This window comes from Girardinichthys multiradiatus, chromosome 22 (assembly GCF_021462225.1).
Source record: "Girardinichthys multiradiatus isolate DD_20200921_A chromosome 22, DD_fGirMul_XY1, whole genome shotgun sequence".
NCBI classification, from domain to species: Eukaryota; Metazoa; Chordata; class Actinopteri; order Cyprinodontiformes; family Goodeidae; genus Girardinichthys; species Girardinichthys multiradiatus.
Window position 1 is genome coordinate 1,647,987 of NC_061814.1, and position 19,823 is coordinate 1,667,809.

Sequence of the window (19,823 nt, forward strand, 5' to 3'; positions counted from 1 at the left end):
CCACCAAGAAGGACGAACCACATCCAACAGGATTAACTGTGGACGCAAGAGGAAGCTGTTTGAAAGGGATGTTCGGGTGCTAACCAGGATTGTATCCAAAAAACATAAAACCACGACTGCCCAAATCACGGCAGAATTAAATGTGCACCTCAACTCTCCTGTTTCCACCAGAACTGTCTGTCGGGAGCTCCACAGGGTCAATATACACGGCCGGGCTGCTATAGCCAAACCTTAGGTCACTCATGCCAATGCCAAACGTCGGTTTCAATGGTGCAAGGAGCGCAAATCTTGGGCTGTGGACAATGTGAAACATGTATTGTTCTCTGATGAGTCCACCTTTACTGTTTACCCCACATCCGGGAGAGTTACGGTGTGGAGAAGCCCCAAAGAAACTCCACCCAGACTGTTGCATGCCCAGAGTGAAGCATGGGGGTGGATCAGCGATGGTTTGGGCTGCCATATCATGGTGTCAAAGTTGATGTCAAAGACTGGTGTTATGCAGGACAAACCAGCAAGCAGGAGTGTTGGAGCCACATGGTGAGTAGAAAAATTTAATGAATGAACAGGAAGGATAGAGACATAGACAGAATAATTACATGGAGCCGGTAAACAAACAATGATAATTAGGCAGACACATGGAGCAGGTTGCAAGCAGGAAGATCCGGTGGCAAGCAATGAAAGCCAGAGAGTATAACTACAGAGGCGGTGTGGGAAACAATCAAAGAACTAGAAGGGCTAATCGGGTGAAATGTAGAGCAGCTGGTTGCAGGGAAAATACAGAGGAACTGCAAGGTGGGAGGATAATCAAAATTGATGAGCAGGAATACAAAGAAGTCCAGGGAAGTAATATGAATACCTAAAGTCTAGAATTAACCATGAACCCAATCTAATGCAGATAACTGGAATATCAGCAACTAAACAAGAAAGTGCAAAGAAACAGACAAAAAACCTAAATATCTAACACAGGTGAATCATGACATCTGAGTTGTGTTAGGGTGTTTTCACTCCTATCCTGTATTTTGTTTACATTGGTCAGAATCAGTTGTTCAGTTTGATAACCAATAACTTTTTTTTGTGGTTCAGTTTCTTTTTACACAGCGAAAACTCCAAGCAAATCAAAATCTGTTACTAAAACCTAAACAAAAACATTCAGTCCCTTTATTGGTCAGACGTGTCCAGGGCAGGAGGACCAAATGTAAATACAGGATGCAGATGCTGTGTTTGAGCTAGTTGAAAACATAGAAAATATATTTCTCTTATTACTATTTTTCTGGGTACTATTTCAGACGAAATCGTATGAGTATATACAAATATGGTTTGAGAATAGGTCTTGAAAGATGCATAGGGCTTTATACTTTATGACGAAGACACACAACTATTGTTTATAACGTTGTTTACTCTGGCAATGGGAAGGCTTTTGGATGAAGCCTTCAGCATACCCGTGGTAGCTGTGTCGAATCCAGGTCCACATTCACTCCATAAATGAACCGCTGTAGAGTTCATTTGGAACTGTACCGAGACCACGTCCTCCAAACGGTCTTGGTTTATTTGTTTTTTCCTGCACCCTAGTGTGTTCCAATCTGTGTTTCTATCTGTGTTCCTATCAGTGCAAACAAACCTCACCAAGGGGTGGGAGGAATAAACATCTTATGTGTGAAAAAAAAACAACCTTAGATATACAAATGCTGTTGACCATTATGAGGAAATTTCCAAATCTTTCATTTATAAAGGCATAATGAACTAACTGAAAATATTTTTGAAGGCTGCCAATCTTCCCTGGAGTGGATATCTCAGCCAAATAACCCCAATGTCAGGTCATCCAGTCTTTCGAGAAATTGCAAAAAACCTAAAAAACCCCATCTCTAACTCTACAGGCTTCAAAGAACATTTTAAATGTTTAAAAAAGATAATGACAGAACAATTTGAAAAGGACTGAACAAGTGTGGGGCTGCATAGCGGAGCAGATGATCGATCGCATTGTTGCCTTTGATCCGGAAGGTGCTGTACTTAAATCCTGCAGATGTCTTTCCACGTGGACTTTGCATGTTCTTCAGATGCATGCAAGGGTACTTTCTGGGTACTATGTATACCTTCCACAGTCCAGAAAATATGCATGTTAGACTAATTGATATCTCCTAATAGCCCCCAAGTCAGAGTATATGCTTCCATGGTTGCCCTCCTTCCTGTATGTCTCTATGTAAACCTGCAATGGACTGGTGATTTGTCCAGGGTGTACCCCTCCTTTCACCCACTGAATACTAGAGGTAGACACCGACCTCCTTGATTCAAGAAGGAAATTAACAAGCGTTGCTTGATGAGATAGAGTTGATTATTCTTGCACTTATTACCTCTCGTATCATCAAAGCATCAAAGCATGGTTACATCCCTATACTCCATTTAGGGCTTTAGGGTCCACAAATCAATTGTTAGACACTCCCAGATCGTTGCTCAAAAGTAGAGGTGACCAAGCTTTCTCAGTGGTGGCTTAATCTATGAAACAACCTGCCTTTGTACATCCGAGTTACACAGAGCTACACTTAATATTTGAAGACTATTTTATACTTTGGTTTCAGCTCTAGTTGAACAAAATATTTTAGATCGTACTGAGCTTGACATACATATTTTATCTATTTTGCTACCTATATTTATTTTTTTGTTTTTATTCTTTTGTTCTCTTTATCTGTATATGCTACTTTCTGTTTTATACCTTGTAAAGCACTTTGGTCAGCTATTGTTTTTAAATGTGATATAGAAAGTCTTTGGAGCCAAAGGAGACTGATCGCCAAGGCACAGGTGGACTGACTGAATCTGATTACCAGATAACTGAGAGTAATAACAGGGAGTGGTAACTAAAACATGAATGGAGCTGGACAAAATATCAAGGAAACTAACCAAACTAACCAAAGAAAAATCCCACAGATGTAACAGAACATAAACAATAACGATCAGAGGAAAAACCCAAAACAAAACTCAAACATCTGGAAATCATGTCATCTAGAGTCAAATGTAAGATCATCTTTTCAACAAATAAAAGTGCCCCAAAAACTGTGTCATGAGAAAAAATAAAGTAGCAGTTATAAAGAGCAGTGGGCAAAATCTTCACCAGAATGATGTGACAGACAAGGAAGCAACTAAGTTGTTACTGTTAAAGTTAATTCTACAAGGCATTGGAGTGCACTTCATTTTTTTGATTTGTTTTCTCACACAACTTTCCCATCTTTGCTTTATCTCTCTTCAGTTAATATTAGGTGTAACATCTGTTTTGTTTTTGTAAGCTTGAGAGTAAATGAAAGTTTTGTAGAACCTAATAGACAAGAAAACTTGAATTAAGTCTTGTTAAAAGAAATCTAAGGAAGAGGGTATGATGTCTTCTCCTAATGGCTATATGTGCTTGTTTAGCTGTTCTAAATCATTATTCATTTATGTCTTTTTACAGTTCATCAGGTGGTTTTATTAAATCACAACGTAACGGAAAAACAACTTCCCATGTGGTTAGCTTTCATAATTATCCACTTCATCTTGATGAGCATTTAAAAAAATCAAACCCAGTCATTTTAATGTGATTAATGTTTAGTTGGAATATCCTTTAAAATGGATCTTGTTTGCATTTTGCTTTCATCTGGTTTCAGTGACTAACAAGATGCCCCTGATATGTCTGGTTTTGGTTTACTGCCAGTGTCAGCAAAATTAAGGCATCACAGACACACACCAGATGCAGGCGCATTCACACAAGCACTCCTAAAGTTGATGCAGATGTAAATTTCATAGCTCTTGTCCTAAGAGACAGCAGTCGGCAGAAATAAATGCTCCTTATCAACTTGTTAAAATTGTGATTTAAAGACTTACATTGCACATAGATACACTATATACACATAGACATCAGGGAATCTTTTTTTACAAGCAATATTTTTAACTCCCAAACTGACTTAAATTGCAGTTTTGATTGACATTGTTCACCCATAATTTTGGTGATTGGTGGGAAATGACAAAAAGGGCAAGACAACACTGGTCATAAATCCTCTAAATGACACCTGGACAAGAAAACGTTCCTATTTAAGTACACACATACACACACACACTGCTGAGAAGAATTGAAGGTGCACTTTTTAATCAGAGTATAATATTAAATCGGTTTTGTAGTGGAGGGGTTTGTTAATCAGTGATAGTTGTTTTGGTGTTAATAAAATTAACAATAGGTATACTAAAGGGGCAACGATGAGACAAACCCCAAAATGTAAATCGGAATTGACATGTTTGGCACTAGTGCAGGTTCACTCTGAGCTCATGAAACAGACAGAAAAGGGTCTGGAGAAGCTGCTGTGAAAGTTATGCTGCCTGCACCACTGTTGAGCATAATTGGTTTGGAGGTAGGTCAGTGTTGGTCTGCGGAGGCATATCAATGGAGGGAGACACAGAACTGTCCAGGATAAACAATGGCACCCTGACTGCCATTAGGTATCAGCATGAAACCCTTAGAGCTATTGTTTTACCCTTCATTGGTGCAGTGGGTCCTGGGTTTCTTCCTCCTAGTGCATGAAAATGCCAGGCCTCATGCGACAAAAGTATGTAGGTATGTAGTATGTACGCTCCCCTGACCTAAACCCAATAGATTATTTCTGGGACATCATGTTTAGGTCCATCTGACGCCACCAGGCTGCACCTCAGACGGTCCAGGAACTCAGTGGTGCCCTGGTCAAGTTCTCAGAAGAGATACCCCAGGAAAACCTTCCATCATCTCATAAAAAAACATGCACCGACATTGTCAGGCATGCATACAAGACTGTCGGGGTCAGCCCGGGGTCGCACAGGTTCGTTTGGTTCCGGCATTGGTCTGAGCTGGTGCTGGAGCAGTCTGCCTGTCTCCACCCCTGAAGGGAAAGGGACCACCTCCTGGGTCCAGGGGCCAGTTGCCCCTATGAGGTATCGGCACCTGGACCTGGGAGTATAGAGTATGTATGGGGAGTGTGAGTGAGTGTATGACATCCATTGTTGTTTGTGCGTGGGTGTGAGTGTTTTTATGTGTATGCATGTTGGTGGGAATGTGTGATCGTGACTGTGTGTGCCTGTTTTTTGCGCCAGGTTGGGTCTTGGACGGCTTCCTCTCCTGGATCAGTTTAGGCCCCCATCAAATGTTGGGCCTATTTCCTCCCCGCCACACTACCTGCCGCTGGTTGTTGTATATATATACACACATATATGTAGTAATAAGGTGTACATTGTAGCTTGGCAAATAGTTAACAAACAGAACTAGGTGGAGGAGCTGGCAAACAAGCACGTCTAGCAACACGCAGTGGAGGTTATTTTCTCTTTTTTTACTTATTAGGTAAAAATATCAGGTCAAGAAAGCACACATATTTCCGTTTTGTTCTGACAATAGATCAAAAGTTATTAAATCACATATTCAAATTGACTATATTTATTGAATTCCATTTTTTTAACAAGATAAAGATCTCATTCCTCCACAGATGGCAGTGGGGAGGGTTATAACTAATGTTAATAGAGTCATATGCCTTGATGCCAATGCTTCTTGCCCCATAAAGTTCATTGTGCACATTTGTTCTTGTAAGTAAAAGATTGGTTTTTAAACATATTTTAAACATATTAATCTAAAGCAGTAGATTGACAGTCATGATCTCAGACTTGAGGGCAAAGATATTAAATAGTTTTGTTTTTTTTGCATTTCAAGAATACACTGAAAACTTAAAGATATTTCATGAAGATTATTGCTTCAATACCAATACTGCTTTTAGCTCCTCGTTTCCTTAAACCACACTGAATAATAATTGCTGGCAAACCTTTTCTCTATATTAAATACTATCATCAGCACTAAAGGATACTTTGTCACAAAATGAAATGGCAAGGGTTTTATACCATTGCTGTAATTCAACTCTCCACTTCTTCATACATATAAATATAGATCACATTCAGCCCTGTGAAAAAGTATTTGAACACTTAAAGATTTTATCTAATTTTACTTTTTTCACAATTAAAGGCTTGAGATCATTGAACAAATATTATATCAGACAAATATAATCTGAGTAAATGCAAAATACAGTTTTTAGAATATGATTTATTTATAAAGTAAAAGCAACCCAAACCAACCTTGCTCCTATGTGCTGTCAATCATTTGTGGTACCTGCTAATGAGTTTTTCATTTTTAAATGAAACCATGATTTCAAAACTGCTTTTTGTTTTTACTCAGGTTGTGTTTGATTGTTTGATAGTGAAATGTCTTGAATGAAATAAACAAAAGATCAATGATCATAGATAGTGTGAACATGTTAGTGTGACAAAAAAGAAAAAACAGAAAAAAACTACGTGAATTGGCTAATATTTGTTTTCGCAGCACATTATATCGAGTTGTGTGAAAGATTTTGCTGCGCCGGCAGTTTTCGTACCTATTTACCAAAATGTCATGGTTCTAAAACATGTTTTTATAAAGACAGATTGTGCCCTGCACTGTATCACTCTGTTTCCATTGCATCATCAAACATATGAAGGTCTGAAAAACTGAAAGCCAGTCAGCCCACTCAGAGATCTATAAATGTCAGGTTTTTTTATTGCTTCTATGTTTATGTATACCTGTGTCCAAAGATAAACCTAAATGTTCATCCCCAGTTGACTCATTGTTTGCAAACACTCTCTTCCTCATAAAACAGAACACATTTTTACCTCATCACAGATGTCTGTTTCAGTAATTTGATTTAACTTGTTGCATTAGCAATAGTTGACTATGCTTTCAAAGCATATTTAAAAAAATTTAAAATAGAAAGGACACTTTTTTTTAATTACAGGCTTTTAGATAGTAGGATGCAATTTGGTCTTAACCCCATTTTACTGCCCAAATCATTTTACCATTTTATGGAAAAAACAATAAATAAATAAAAATATTTTTTCCTTTTCCGTCAAACAGATTCTAAATTAAAGGAATCCTGCCTGTGTGGTGTTTTGAGGTAAATTCCCAACAGCTGTCTGCAAGCAGTTATCTATGTTAAAATCAGTTTTAAGACCAAAAACCTTTTAATTCTAAAAATCAAGTTGATATAAATATGCACTAAATGCCACAATAGCTATGTTTACATGCACAAAATTTCACGATTTGATTAAAATTTGTTTGGATTGTACTGTTTATATGGACATAAGTAATCAGAATAAAATAGGATAGGATTAAAAATGTATTGTGTAAACTTGCTGATCAGAATATTCTGTTAGCATCTAGCCAGAGCGACTAGCCAGTCAAGGCGGAAATACATTACCGATCAGAATATTGACAAGTTTACATGACACATTTTTAGTCCAATTAACCATTTATTCCGATTACTTATGCCCATGTAAACGTAGCTCATGTCAGTATTAACCAAACAACGATAAAACCAAGTTACAAAATATCCCAGTAAAACTAAGTAGCACCCGTGATTAAAAAGCATGTAGAACCAACTTCTGCAGCAAAAACAATTTTTTGTATGACGTAAACTTTTATATTCTTGTGGAACTTTATTGCTTCATTTTATGCAAGACACACTTTAAGCCAATTTTGTCTATTGGACAGATGCCCTGGTGGACAGAGGAGTTCATGGTTGACTGTAAGGTTTGTAGTTTGTGTGGATGCAAAGCAATTCTAGAGCATCAGACCTCTACCACCTGATGCTAGTGCTAACTGAAATATAAAATGAAACCTTCGGAGGCTAAGGTACCTCCACCTTACCCTTTTTTGCAATTTCTCTTAGCATTGCACAGTCTGGCCCTGGGATGAATATTTTGGGACAGCCACACCCAGGGAGATTGGTTGCTGTCAAATACATTCGCCACATGTGAGTAATCTTTCTTACTGGTAGAAATATGAAGTTCAAATGGAAATGGGCTTATAACCCTTCCTAGTTTGATAGGCAGCAACAATTGCCTCGTTTCCTTATTAGCACTGTCTTAGCACACAGCTGCACGCTCCAAAACAACAAAAAGTCTAAACACCTGCTTTTGCAGAGTTGGCCACATTGACTATGATCTGTTCATTATGGGAATTTGATGAACAACACATGGCTGCTTTAAATTGCTTCAAAACCTCGCAATCACTACAATATTTTTATTATACTTTGATAAAACCATTAAATGGCAAAAGTGTGTTCTTTTTTACCATGATTGGATCTTGTGGCAGCTGGTGTTAATTGCTAATGTCATAAACTTAGAAAGGGGGAAATAGTTTTTCAATGAAAAAATAATTATAGCTATGCCATAGGGTGGAGGGGTAAGGAAATAGTTATGCAAAGTGAATTTTAACAGCATGAATGTCATGAACAAATGCAAACTCCTTTCAGGGGTGTCTTATATCAGCTCCTTTGCACCCTGACTCACATAGAGCAAGCAGAAAAAAACCTTTGTGAAATAGTGGATTTCTGCATAATTATCTACTGTCTTCATTACCTTTTTTTTTTATCATTTTGTGTTACAAGAACCGGCTTGTGTTCTATAGGTGGGGTTTTATAAATGTACCTAAGAATTCACTTCATCCTCCTTATAAAAACGATTTAATTTAAGTTTCCGGACAATCCTCAGAAACACCATTAGTTTGAAATAACGGCAGTATTTTAAACCCTTAATGGGAGACAAAATACTATTGAATGTGGAATTTAAACAGTACCCCACTTTGAAGGTTAACTGTTACAGGGCAAATGACAAAATAATAGAATACTAAACAGTGCTTCAGCATATATTCTTATGCATCTGATTCTGCAGCATACAATTGTGAAAAAAATAGGAAACCCTGGGAATACATTTTATGTTTTTCTTTTTTTTTATTTGGATACATGGATATTTAAAATTAATTTTAACTTCGTTGAACATTATAACCAAACAACAAACAGAAAAGAAAACTAGAAAGTTTTTTAGTTAAAAAACAATTGTTTCTTATGAGGAAAAAATTAAGATCCCCCCAACATTTAAAAATGGCTAAAATTGTCCATAGTCATCTTAGATCAGGTGCACATTATTAGAAATTGAAGGAGGTTTACTATCAGACAGAGATCTGAGATTTGTCCAGAGCTTCACCTTCAGTGCAACAACTCCACACAGACAGCCAGAGATACAAGTGCATGGTTTAGAGCAAATGATATTCATGAGTTAAAATAACACGATCAAAGTCTAGACATAAGTTCAATTGAGAATCTGTGACAAGACTTTAAAATTGATATTCACAGATACTGTCTATCCAATTTGACTTAGCTTATGCTATTTTTAGGATTAATTACAAATGCAAGCCTAACTTTTCAGATTTTATTTGTACAATTAAAAAAAAATCATTTATCATTTTATATCCAGTTCACAATAGTTCACTACTTTTTTTGGATTATCAAATAATGAATAAACATGAAATGTTTTTGAGTATGTGGCTGTAATGAGACAAAGTGGGTAAAAAGTTCAAATGCTACGAGTACTTTTGCCAGGACATAAATATTATTTTTATTTTACTTGCCTAATTTTTTTTACTTCTTTTTTTTCCACCCATGAAAAGCTTATTATTAACAGTCTCAACAGAGTCACTTTTTTAAATTGGATGATGAGAGTAAAAAGAAAGACAAAAAAATTAGCAACAGGAGATGAAAATTGGGAATTGTTGAGGAGAAGAAGAGCAATAGACTGATAAAGCTGAGGCTATCAAAAACGAAACTTCAAGATAATAAAGTAATCTGTGGACTGGTTCGGTGCGCACACATATGCACTCATAAAAGCAGGCGGACAGACGTGGCGATAAGTTCTCTGCTGTCTCAAATGTAATAAAACTGAAGCAAATGAGTCTATTCCCTGCCTCTAGTTGTGGGCCATTGTGGCTGTAATAGCCTCTGCTGTGGTATAAATCTGAAGGGAGAGATAATGAGTTAGTTGTAATAATCTAGCCCAGCTCATACAGATAAGGGCCATACATTTGTATGCTCCAGCTGTAATCTCATACCTAGGCTTGTTATCCTTAAATAGAAGATTGCAGGTTCATTTCCCCTGCTGTGATACCCTTGGTGTGTTCTGTAAATATAAAACACTGACTTCTTCCTCATCAACTTTTGTAAAACTGACCTTGATGACAACCTATAATTCTTCCAAATCAGCCAACACACTTTTTGCCTAAAATGTGTGAAGACAACTAATAATTTCCCCAAATGTGATGAAAACATTTGATAGTATTCTTCTTGCAAGACAAAAAAATCACATTATTTAGGTTGCTAAGTTTCATTGCTGAGATTATTAAACACAGACAAATGGGAGCAGATTGCTCTGAAGCAGGAGATATTCAATAGCAATAAAGCCCAGAACACCATTGGTGTCATGCCACGGAGCTGAGCACAGGTTTGTGTTGTGTTGTGCAGTTTTCCTTCCTCAGCTCTTCCTGCAGAGGGCGACAGGCAGGTGCTTCCACATAGCTGAGACACATTTGATCCAATCAAGTGAACAGCTCTTACACAGCAGGAACCCTGAAGGAGGCGTCAGATTGTTATTCTCACCAGAGTGGTTATCGGACCTACACATCCCGTTCTGTCTTTCTTGTACTTTTGATCTCGTGACTTACCTAAGGTTTTTGTGCTTCTTCCTTCCAGAATGAATATCCCCCGCAGAACCAAGGTCCAAGATCGCGTTCAACCAAAAGCACTTCACTGTGTAAGCCGGACCGAAAGTCTCCTTCCACTTCCTGGAACAAGCCGCACAAGAAGAGTACTTGCCTCATCTTCAGTGACTCGATCTGACATTGACCTGTCTGTCCACCCTCGAACTCCATACCTCATCTGCTGGATAATAATAGCGTGAGTCTCAATAGCTGTACCGCAACCTCTCCTGTCAACCTCAGCCCCCATGGCGTGACTCGCCTTCTCCCCCGGAAACATCAACCCAGCCTAACAATACGACAGATCCTCCTCCTACCCGTAAATCTGCTCCTCTTCCAGACAATCTCACGCACATACCTCTCTTCCTCAGTAAGCTGCCCTGCAAATTCCAGACCCCAAGACTAGCTCAATTTAAGATTCTTTTTTTTAATAAACATGTCTAAGTTCTGCCTTCGTGATTGTTGCCAGCACTAAGGTCTCCTGGTCTCTGATCATGACAGTTTGACTTTCAAAATCATGCAGGACTTGAACATGTCACACTGTACGAGTTTCACTTCATAAAATCTTAATGTCAACCCCTGCCACTCTTCACAGTAGAAGATGCATAAGTGCATGAGTTGTTGCTGAAGCAGATCTAAGTTTGTCAGATTCGACCAACATTTGTTGTAGGTTCTCTTTGGTCTGGGAAGAACTGAACTGGCGGTTGGTATGTCTGTCACACTGAACGACCACTGATCACAGTTTGTCTCACAATACTTTTCATAATTATGACCAATAACCCTAAGCCTCTAAAACAGGGGTCTTCAACTCAGCTACTTTAGAGCTACTGTCCAGCAATGTTTACATGCATCCCTGCTCCAGCATACCTGAATAAAATACATGGCTTGTTACCAGGGATCTGCAGAACTTGATACCATGCTGATGAGGTAATTCAGTCATTTGATTCAGGTGTGTTGGAGCAGGGATGCATGTAAGAGTTGCTGAACAGTAGCTCTTGAGGACAGGAGATGAAGACTCCTGCTCTTAAAGAATATTTTTTTGTACTCAGGTTTACAACATCTAAAGTCACAATCATCCTCAGGCACGAAAGCCCATACCCGCCAGGCACTAATACTTTAATCACATGCAGATAGCAAACTATTACACCTGAAATGTACTAGATTAAAATCACATTTTAACAAAAGGCTAAGGAAGAAGATCATCTGATTAGGTAAATTCCACGACAGTAGATCAGAAAACCCTCATTAGTTGGTTTTTTGACTGAACAGTGTGCCTAGTTAATGGCACATATATTTTAACACTAGGATTCCCAGTCTTCTAACACTACTAGAACTCCCAAGCCCGTCAATTTGACGGCGACCATTCTGAATGCGAGGGCAGTGATGATGTCATCGCATTACATTGGTCAGAATGCTAAAGGTTTTCTTGCATGCTATAAAATTATGGTTTTGACAAGAATTAAAAATAGTATTTGATCAAAACCTATTATGCTATTATGTATTATTATTTATAAATAGTACTGAAAAATAACACAGAGTAGCAAAACATTTTACAAATCTGACCAAAAGCTGGACAGCTCCATGTTACGCCCCCCATTCACTTCGCGGACATAAACTAGTGCTAAAAAGGCCTTCAGCTCATCCACACTCATGTCCGAGGAGGAATCATCTCCTAAAACTCTGCAGGCCTCGGCCACACTGCACACCTGTACGTGGATGGGCATTTCGGCATTCACCAAGCAGAGAAATGCGGTCTGGGCATCCTGGATCTGGTGCTATGCGTACGTGGTGGGTCCCTCTGCCTCTGTCAACGCGTTCTGGCTCTGTCTACTTTCTTTCTCCCATACCACTGTCCATACAGTGCCATACTTTCCTACCAACTTATTGTTTATTTCTTTTTCCATTATCAGTACCTTGATTTGTAGTTTCTCTCCTGCCAGTGAGATGCATGGCTGGGTTTATAGATGGCGACCCGGCTCGTCTCCCTGTCTGAACCTGTGCTGATTGTGGCACTGTTGCTGTATAAATAGTTTATAGATTATTAGTTTACTAATGTGTAAACTATAGCCTAAAATAATAAAATCGTTACATAGGCTAGTCTTTTACTACCTTGAAATAATGCGCCACAACCTCCTGCTAATGGGATGACTCGTATTCTTTTAGCCGGGGGAGGCTTGCTCTCTGACCTGCTGTCACTAGAACTGAACACTGACCAAGAGCCATCAGAATCCCTCTCGACCCCAGAATCACGATCATCTAAATTTTGAAGCATTTCCAATGCCTATTGAGCAGAAAAAATCCTTCTAGGAGCCATTTGTAGGATGCCAGCCATCTCCTTCTTAGACATGCATTCTAGAGTGGAGGTTGCTAGGCAACGCTCGCACGTATACTCAGCCGTGGGAAAAAAAAATATCAATGTAAATAATAGGGCCATCAAAATAGCGGCTGTGGTAGTTAGAGGCAGAAATACTTAGATCTTTTAATACTATTTATTTACTAAAAAGACAGGAATACAGAAGACAGGTTTAAAAAGTCAGGATGCCAGGAAGATAACGGTTTTCATAAACCAGAGTTATGGCATGTCAGACTTTCAAAACAGTCAAATTGACGGCCACCGGAGTTCTAGTGTTATAGCCAAACAAGTCTTGAATTTGAAAATAAAATGAACATATTTAAAAACATCACACAATCTACCTTTCCATCAGGTTTCAGAGTGGGTAAGTAATTTTAAAACACTTTTTGAGGTACACTTTAGGCTACGTTCACACTGCAGCTTGAAGTGACCCAAATCCGATTTTTTTGCCCTTATGCGACCTGTATCAAAACTTTTCATGACAGTCTGAACGACACAGATCTGATTTTTTCAAATGCGACCCAGGCCACTTGGATATGTGGTCCTAAATCCGATTTGTATCTGATCTTTTCAAATGCGAACTGTGTACAGCCAAGTCGCATTCATCCAACCTGCACCTCATCGATAATTGAAAAACATCACTATTCTGGGTCCTGTTACGCGGAAGTGGGAAGAAAAACAACAACCATGGCATAACGTGGCTCACTTTCTTTTCAATCTGTTTAAAAATATTGCGTTGTTAATGTGCTGGCTGGGGTTGGAAAACAACTTAGAAATCTCAAGAAACAGTCCAACATTTCCATCAATATTTACTTGATATGACATCATTACGTCGTCTACTGCGCATGCGGGAAACTTCAGTTGTATGAATGCAGTTCACACAGGAGATCACTACAAGTCATATATATTTGGAAATGTGAACAACCACGCAAAAAAATTGGATTTCACAACAAAATCGGAATTGAGCATTAAGACCTGCAGTTTGAATGTAGCCTTAGACTCAAATCCCACTTAAGTTGCACAAAGAAAAACTTAATAGTTGACATACCTATACTTCACTTTGGTCTGAATCATGTTGAATTTGTTAACTTATATCCTTTCTCTATGGTTTGGCTTGTTTTCACACAGAAAAACTACAAAGTAACCAAAAGTTCTACAAACCACAAGAGAATCTAAAGTCATGTTATTTGTCAGATTCTTCTGGTACAGGAGTACAAAATGTAAATACAGTAAGAAGGGGCTTTGTTTCTAGCTGGTCTAGAACATGGTGAAATTTATCCTAAATTATCTGAGCAGTATAAAGGATGGATTTTGTGAAGATGTGAAATTGGCATATAGTTTTATGCTTTATGAAAAAGGCTTATCAGGAGAAGTCTCATCAGGAAAAAGGAGCATCTATAAAGAATGATCAACAGCATGCTAAAGTACTTAATGTAAAAAAAAAAAGATGGGTTTTGGGAGTTCAAAATGTTAACGGTCTTTGCATAGGGGTACTTTTGCAGTGAGGGATAAATACAATAACTACTTGTTTTCATGATAGGACAATCTGTGTTCACCCACACTTATCTTTTTGCTGCTCAGTCAACTGTTCAAATCATATCTCTCTTAGTTACTTTCTGAACAATTTGAACACTGTTTTTATGAGTTATTAGTGGGAGCTGAAAAATGTAGTCATCTGCCTATATATCAATGAGGCAAATTACCTCGTTGGTTGTCAACATAATTTTTGACTAGCTACTGAAGTTAGTTTATTCTGCCTTATACCACAATGCAATACCCTGGCTATGGGACAATGTTTGGCTCAAGCTTGTAGCACATATCATATAATTGGGTTGGATCCTGCTAACCTCAACACTGATGGAGCTTTAGAATATGGTATTGAACAAAGGTTGGGTTCTACATTTAACAACAAAATCCTGTCAGTGGCAGAGTTAGCGATTTAGGGCCCCAGGTGAACCATTGTAAAGGGGTCCTCCCCCAAGACTGTCTTAATGTACCAGTATGCCCTGAGGGTGAAAGACATAAATTTTTTCCTACATCAGTAAGACAAAACTACTCATTAAAATACTTTGGAAAAACCTTTGTTTTATTATTAGAGTAAATGTCAACGCCACTAGCTGTGTATAAACTAATAATGAGAGGGTAGAGGTGAACAATATAGTAAAAATATAATATATTCCTAAATTATCAAATTCTTATAACTTTATATCACAATTCTTTAAGAGTCATATTGGATACTCCAATGGCAGGGCACAGTTGTTAGAGCATTGTTGAAAAGTCAGTGTGTTTCAGTGAGGTGGTACTTGGAAGCAGATCCTAACATCAGCTCATTGCAGGTGTGGACAGGGAACCAGACTGGACGAAGGATGGACAGCAATACGTTCAGGCAACAGGACAACAATACAAAGTTGTTTTAGCTGTAAATCTTGTTATTTTCCCCTCCCCATTTTGTATATTCAATTCACAATGTTATTTACACAACATATCAATCTGAAGACTATGTTAAGAGTCATTTAAAGCCATATATGCGTGAGGGGATGTGTGGACCGCCACCTTAACGTGATGGAGGGGTTTGAGTGCTCGAATGATCCTAGAAGCTATGTTATCTGGGGCTTAAATGCCCCTGGTAGGGTCTCCCATGGCAAACAGTCTCTAGGTGGCGGGTCAGACAAAGAATGGTTCAAGACACCTTCATGAGGACCATAAAATCGAGGAACGTGAAGTTGCCCGGCACCCCGGAGTCGGATTCCCACCCTGGACCCAAGCCTGGGGTCGGGACCCGTGGGAGAGCGCCTGGTGGCTGGGTTGTTGCTCGCGGGGCCCGGCCGGGCCAAGCCTGAATGAGAGATGCCAGGCCATCCCCCAGTGGGCCCACCACCTGCAGGGGAACCATGAGGGACCAGTGCAAAGAGGATTGGGTGGCAGACGAAGGTGGAGACCTCGGCGGCCCGATCTCCGGATGCTTAGGCTGGCTCTAGGGACGTGGAATGTCACCTCACTGGAAGGGAAAGTGCCTGAGCTTTTGCGGGAGGTTGAAAGATATCGACTAGAAATAGTTGGGCTCGCCTTCACGCACAGCGTGGGCTCTGGAACCCATCTCCTCGAAAGGGGCTGGACTCTCTTCTACTCTGGAGTGGCCCACGGGGAGAGGCGGCGGGCTGGGGTGGGTTTGCTTGTTGCCCCCCAGCTCTGCCATCTCGTGTTGGGGTTTACCCCAGTGGATGAGAGGGTCGCATCCCTGCACCTTCAGGTTGGGAATAGGTCTCTGACTGTTGTTTCGGCCTACGGGCCGAGCGGTAGTGCAGAGTACCCGGCCTTCTTGTCGTCCCTCTCGGGGGTGCTGGATATTTTACCTCCAGGGGCTGCTGGGGGACTTCAACGCCCACGTGGGAAAAGACAGTGACACCTGGAGAGGCGTGACCGGGAGAAATGGCCTCCTCGATCTGAATCGAGTGATGTTTTGTTATTGGACTTCTGTGCTAGTCATGGATTGTGCATAATGAACACCATGTTCAAGCATAAGGGTGCCCATCAGTGCACTTGGCTCCGAGACACCCTAGGCCGGAGGTCGATGATCGACTTTGCTGTCGTGCCGTCAGACATTCGGCCGAATGTTTTGGACACTTTGGTAAAGAGAGGGTCTGAGCTGTTCACTGATCACCACCTGTTGGTGAGTTGGATCCACTGGAAGAGGAGAAAGCTGGACAGACTTGGCAGGCCCAAGTGAATAGTGAGGGTCTGCTGGGAACATCTGGCAGAGCCCTCGGCCAAGGATGTATTCAACTCCTATCACCGGGAGAGCTTTGACCAGATTCCAGGAGATGTTGGAGACATCTATTGTCAATACGGCTGCCCGTAAGGGCTGTGGTGCCTGTCGTGGCCAATCCCCGAACCTGGTGGTGTACACTGGCAGTAAGGGACGCAATCAAGCTGAAGAAGGAGTCCTATCAGCTGTGGATTCCTGAGGGAGCTGACGGGTACCGTGAGGCCAAGCATGCCGGGGCCCGGGCTGTGGTAGAGGCCAGAAACCCAGGCCTGGGAGGAGTTTGGTGAGGCCATGGAGAAGGACTACCGGTTGGCCTTCAAAGCGATTTTGGCAAATCTTCCGGCGCCTCAGGAAGGGGAAGCAGTCCTTTACCAACACGGTTTACAGTGGGGGTGGGAACCTGCTGACCTTCCACCGTCCAATAATGTCCCCAGTTGAAGAGTACTTCGAGGATCTCCTCAATCTTGTCATCACACATTCCCTGGTGGAAGCAGAGGCTAGAGACTCAGGGTTAGACTCTTTCATCACCCAGGCTGAAGTCACCGAGGTAGTGAAAAAGCTCCGTGGTGGCAGGGCTTTCGGGGTGGATGAAATCCGCCCTGAGTACCTCAAGTCTCTGGATCTGATGGGGCTGTCATGCCTCTTCAACATTGCGTGGCAGTCGGGGACAGTGCCTCTGGACTGGCAGATTGGGGTGGTGGTCCCCCTTCATTAGAATTGCGCCGCTCAAGGTAGCAGCAGGTTGGAGTAGCTCTGTTACTTTTGGTTCTGATTTATTCTTTTTTGGGAACTATTCCTCTTGTGGTGGATACAGTTGATTTTATTTGGACGATTGTCCACTCCGGTGTCAGATGCTGTGAAGCTTCGAAGATTTTTCTTAATACTTTCTATTTTTGGACATTTGTTATGATGCATTGCCATGGCAACAGGGTTGTTTCTTACAACCGGGAGCAGCTGATTAATATCTCAAAAGCTCAAATAATACTTCGACTACAACCCCAAATCCCTGATGAGTCGAAAAGGAGACGCTGTGGATGCAGAGCAGGAGCTAAGAGAAGAGAGAGAAGGAGGAAGTTCAAACCATCTCTTCCGTCGATTATGATGGGCAAAGTGAGATCGTTGGGAAACAAGTTGGATGAACTCCAAGCCCTACAAAGGACCCAGCCAGAGTACCGGGCATGCAGTATCATGTGTTTTACTGAGACATGGCTGCATGATCATATCCCCGAACCAAGTGTCTCTCTGCCGGGCTTTTTAACCATACGAGCAGACAGAGATTTAAAGAGCAGCGGCAAATGTAAAGGAGGTGGACTGGCAGTACTTGTGACAAACAGATGGTGTAATCCAGGACATGTAACTGTGAAGTGTTATCTTTGCAGTCCAGATATTGAACTGTTGGCAGTAAGTTTTCGTCCATATTACTTACCCAGAGAGTTCACCAGTGTTATTTTGGCAACAGTTTACGTTCCACCTTCCGCTGTTGCCGACACTGCATGTGATGCCATCAGCTCAGTTGTTGCTAAGCTACAGACACAAAACCCCAATGCTTTTGTGGCAATTTCTGGTGATTTTAACCATGCTTCACTCTCTGCTACACTTCCAACGTTTCAACAGTTTGTCAGCTGCTCTACCAGAGAAAACAAAACATTGGATTTGTTTTATGCAAATGTCAAAGACTCATACATCTCTACATCAAGACCTCCACTAGGCAAATCAGATCACAATCTTGTTTTTCTCTGCTCGAAATATAAGCCCCTTGAGGCAACCTGTAATAAAGAGGACTGTGAGAAAATGGTCACAGGAAGCTGAAGAAGGTCTGCAAGGTTGCTTTGAGGCTACAGACTGGGACACACTGTGCCAGCCACATGGAGAGGACATCAATGCCATGACTGAGTGTGTAACCGACTATATAAACTTCTGTGTGGATAACATCATCCCCACCAGAACCGTGAGATGCTTCCCCAATAACAAACCTTGGATCACCAGTGACCTGAAGGACCTGCTTAACAAGAAAAAAAGAGCCTTCAGAGGAGTATACAGAAGCAACTTAAAGTCAAGATAAGAGACAGCAAGGAGGTGTACAAGAAGAAGCTGGAGAGGTTCAGTTCAGAAACAAGCTTCGCATCCTCCTCTCCTGCTCACAGCCAAACAGACATTCCACCTTCCTTTGACCCACAGGACCCACACAGCTGTCCAGTAACACCTCACATTTTGTATCTTCCACCTCAGCCCTAGACCATTCTGCTTCTACGTGTTTGCCTTCAACCATATCAGAAGATGATGATGCTTCCTTTGCTTCCCCCTTCCACCTGTGTGTCTCAAGAAGTCAAGTGAAGATGCAACTGGAGAGACTGAATCGGAATAAGGCTGTAGGTCCAGATCATGTCAGCCCTTGAGTCATGAAGGCCTGTGCAGAGCAGCTATGTGGAATTATGCAGCACCTCTTCAACCTTAGCCTGGCACAGAAGAAGGTTCCGGTGTTGTGGAAGACCTCCTGTCTTGTTCCGATACCAAATAAAACTCACCCATGTGTCCTCAATGACTATAGACCTGTTGCCCTGACATCTCACATCATGAAGGTCCTAGAGAGACTCCTGTTGGCCCACCTGAGTAAGCAAACAGTAAACCATCAGGACCCCCATCAGTTTGCTTATCGCTGTGGAGTTGGAGTTGAAGATGCCATCATACACCTGCTTCAACAAAGCCACTGTCATCTGGACAAAGCCAGTAGCACTGTGAGGATCATGTTCTTTGATTTCTCCAGTGCATTTAGTACAATCCAACTGATTTACTTTGTCAGAAACTCCAGAAGACTCAGGTGGAGGCCTCAACAATCTCCTGGATCAAAGACTACCTGACAAACAGATCACAGTTTGTGAGACTGAATGGTTGTGAGTCTAACCAGGTAGTCAGCAGCACAGGAGCACCACAGGGGACTGTACTCTCACCATTCCTTTTCACTCTGTACACCTCAAACTTCCAGTACAAGACAGACTCCTGTCATCTGCAGAAATACTCGGATGATTCTGCAGTCGTGGGGTGGATCAGAGATGGACAAGAAGCTGAGTACAGGACGGTGGTGGACCGCTTTGTGGCATGGTGTGGAAAACAAAGGAGGT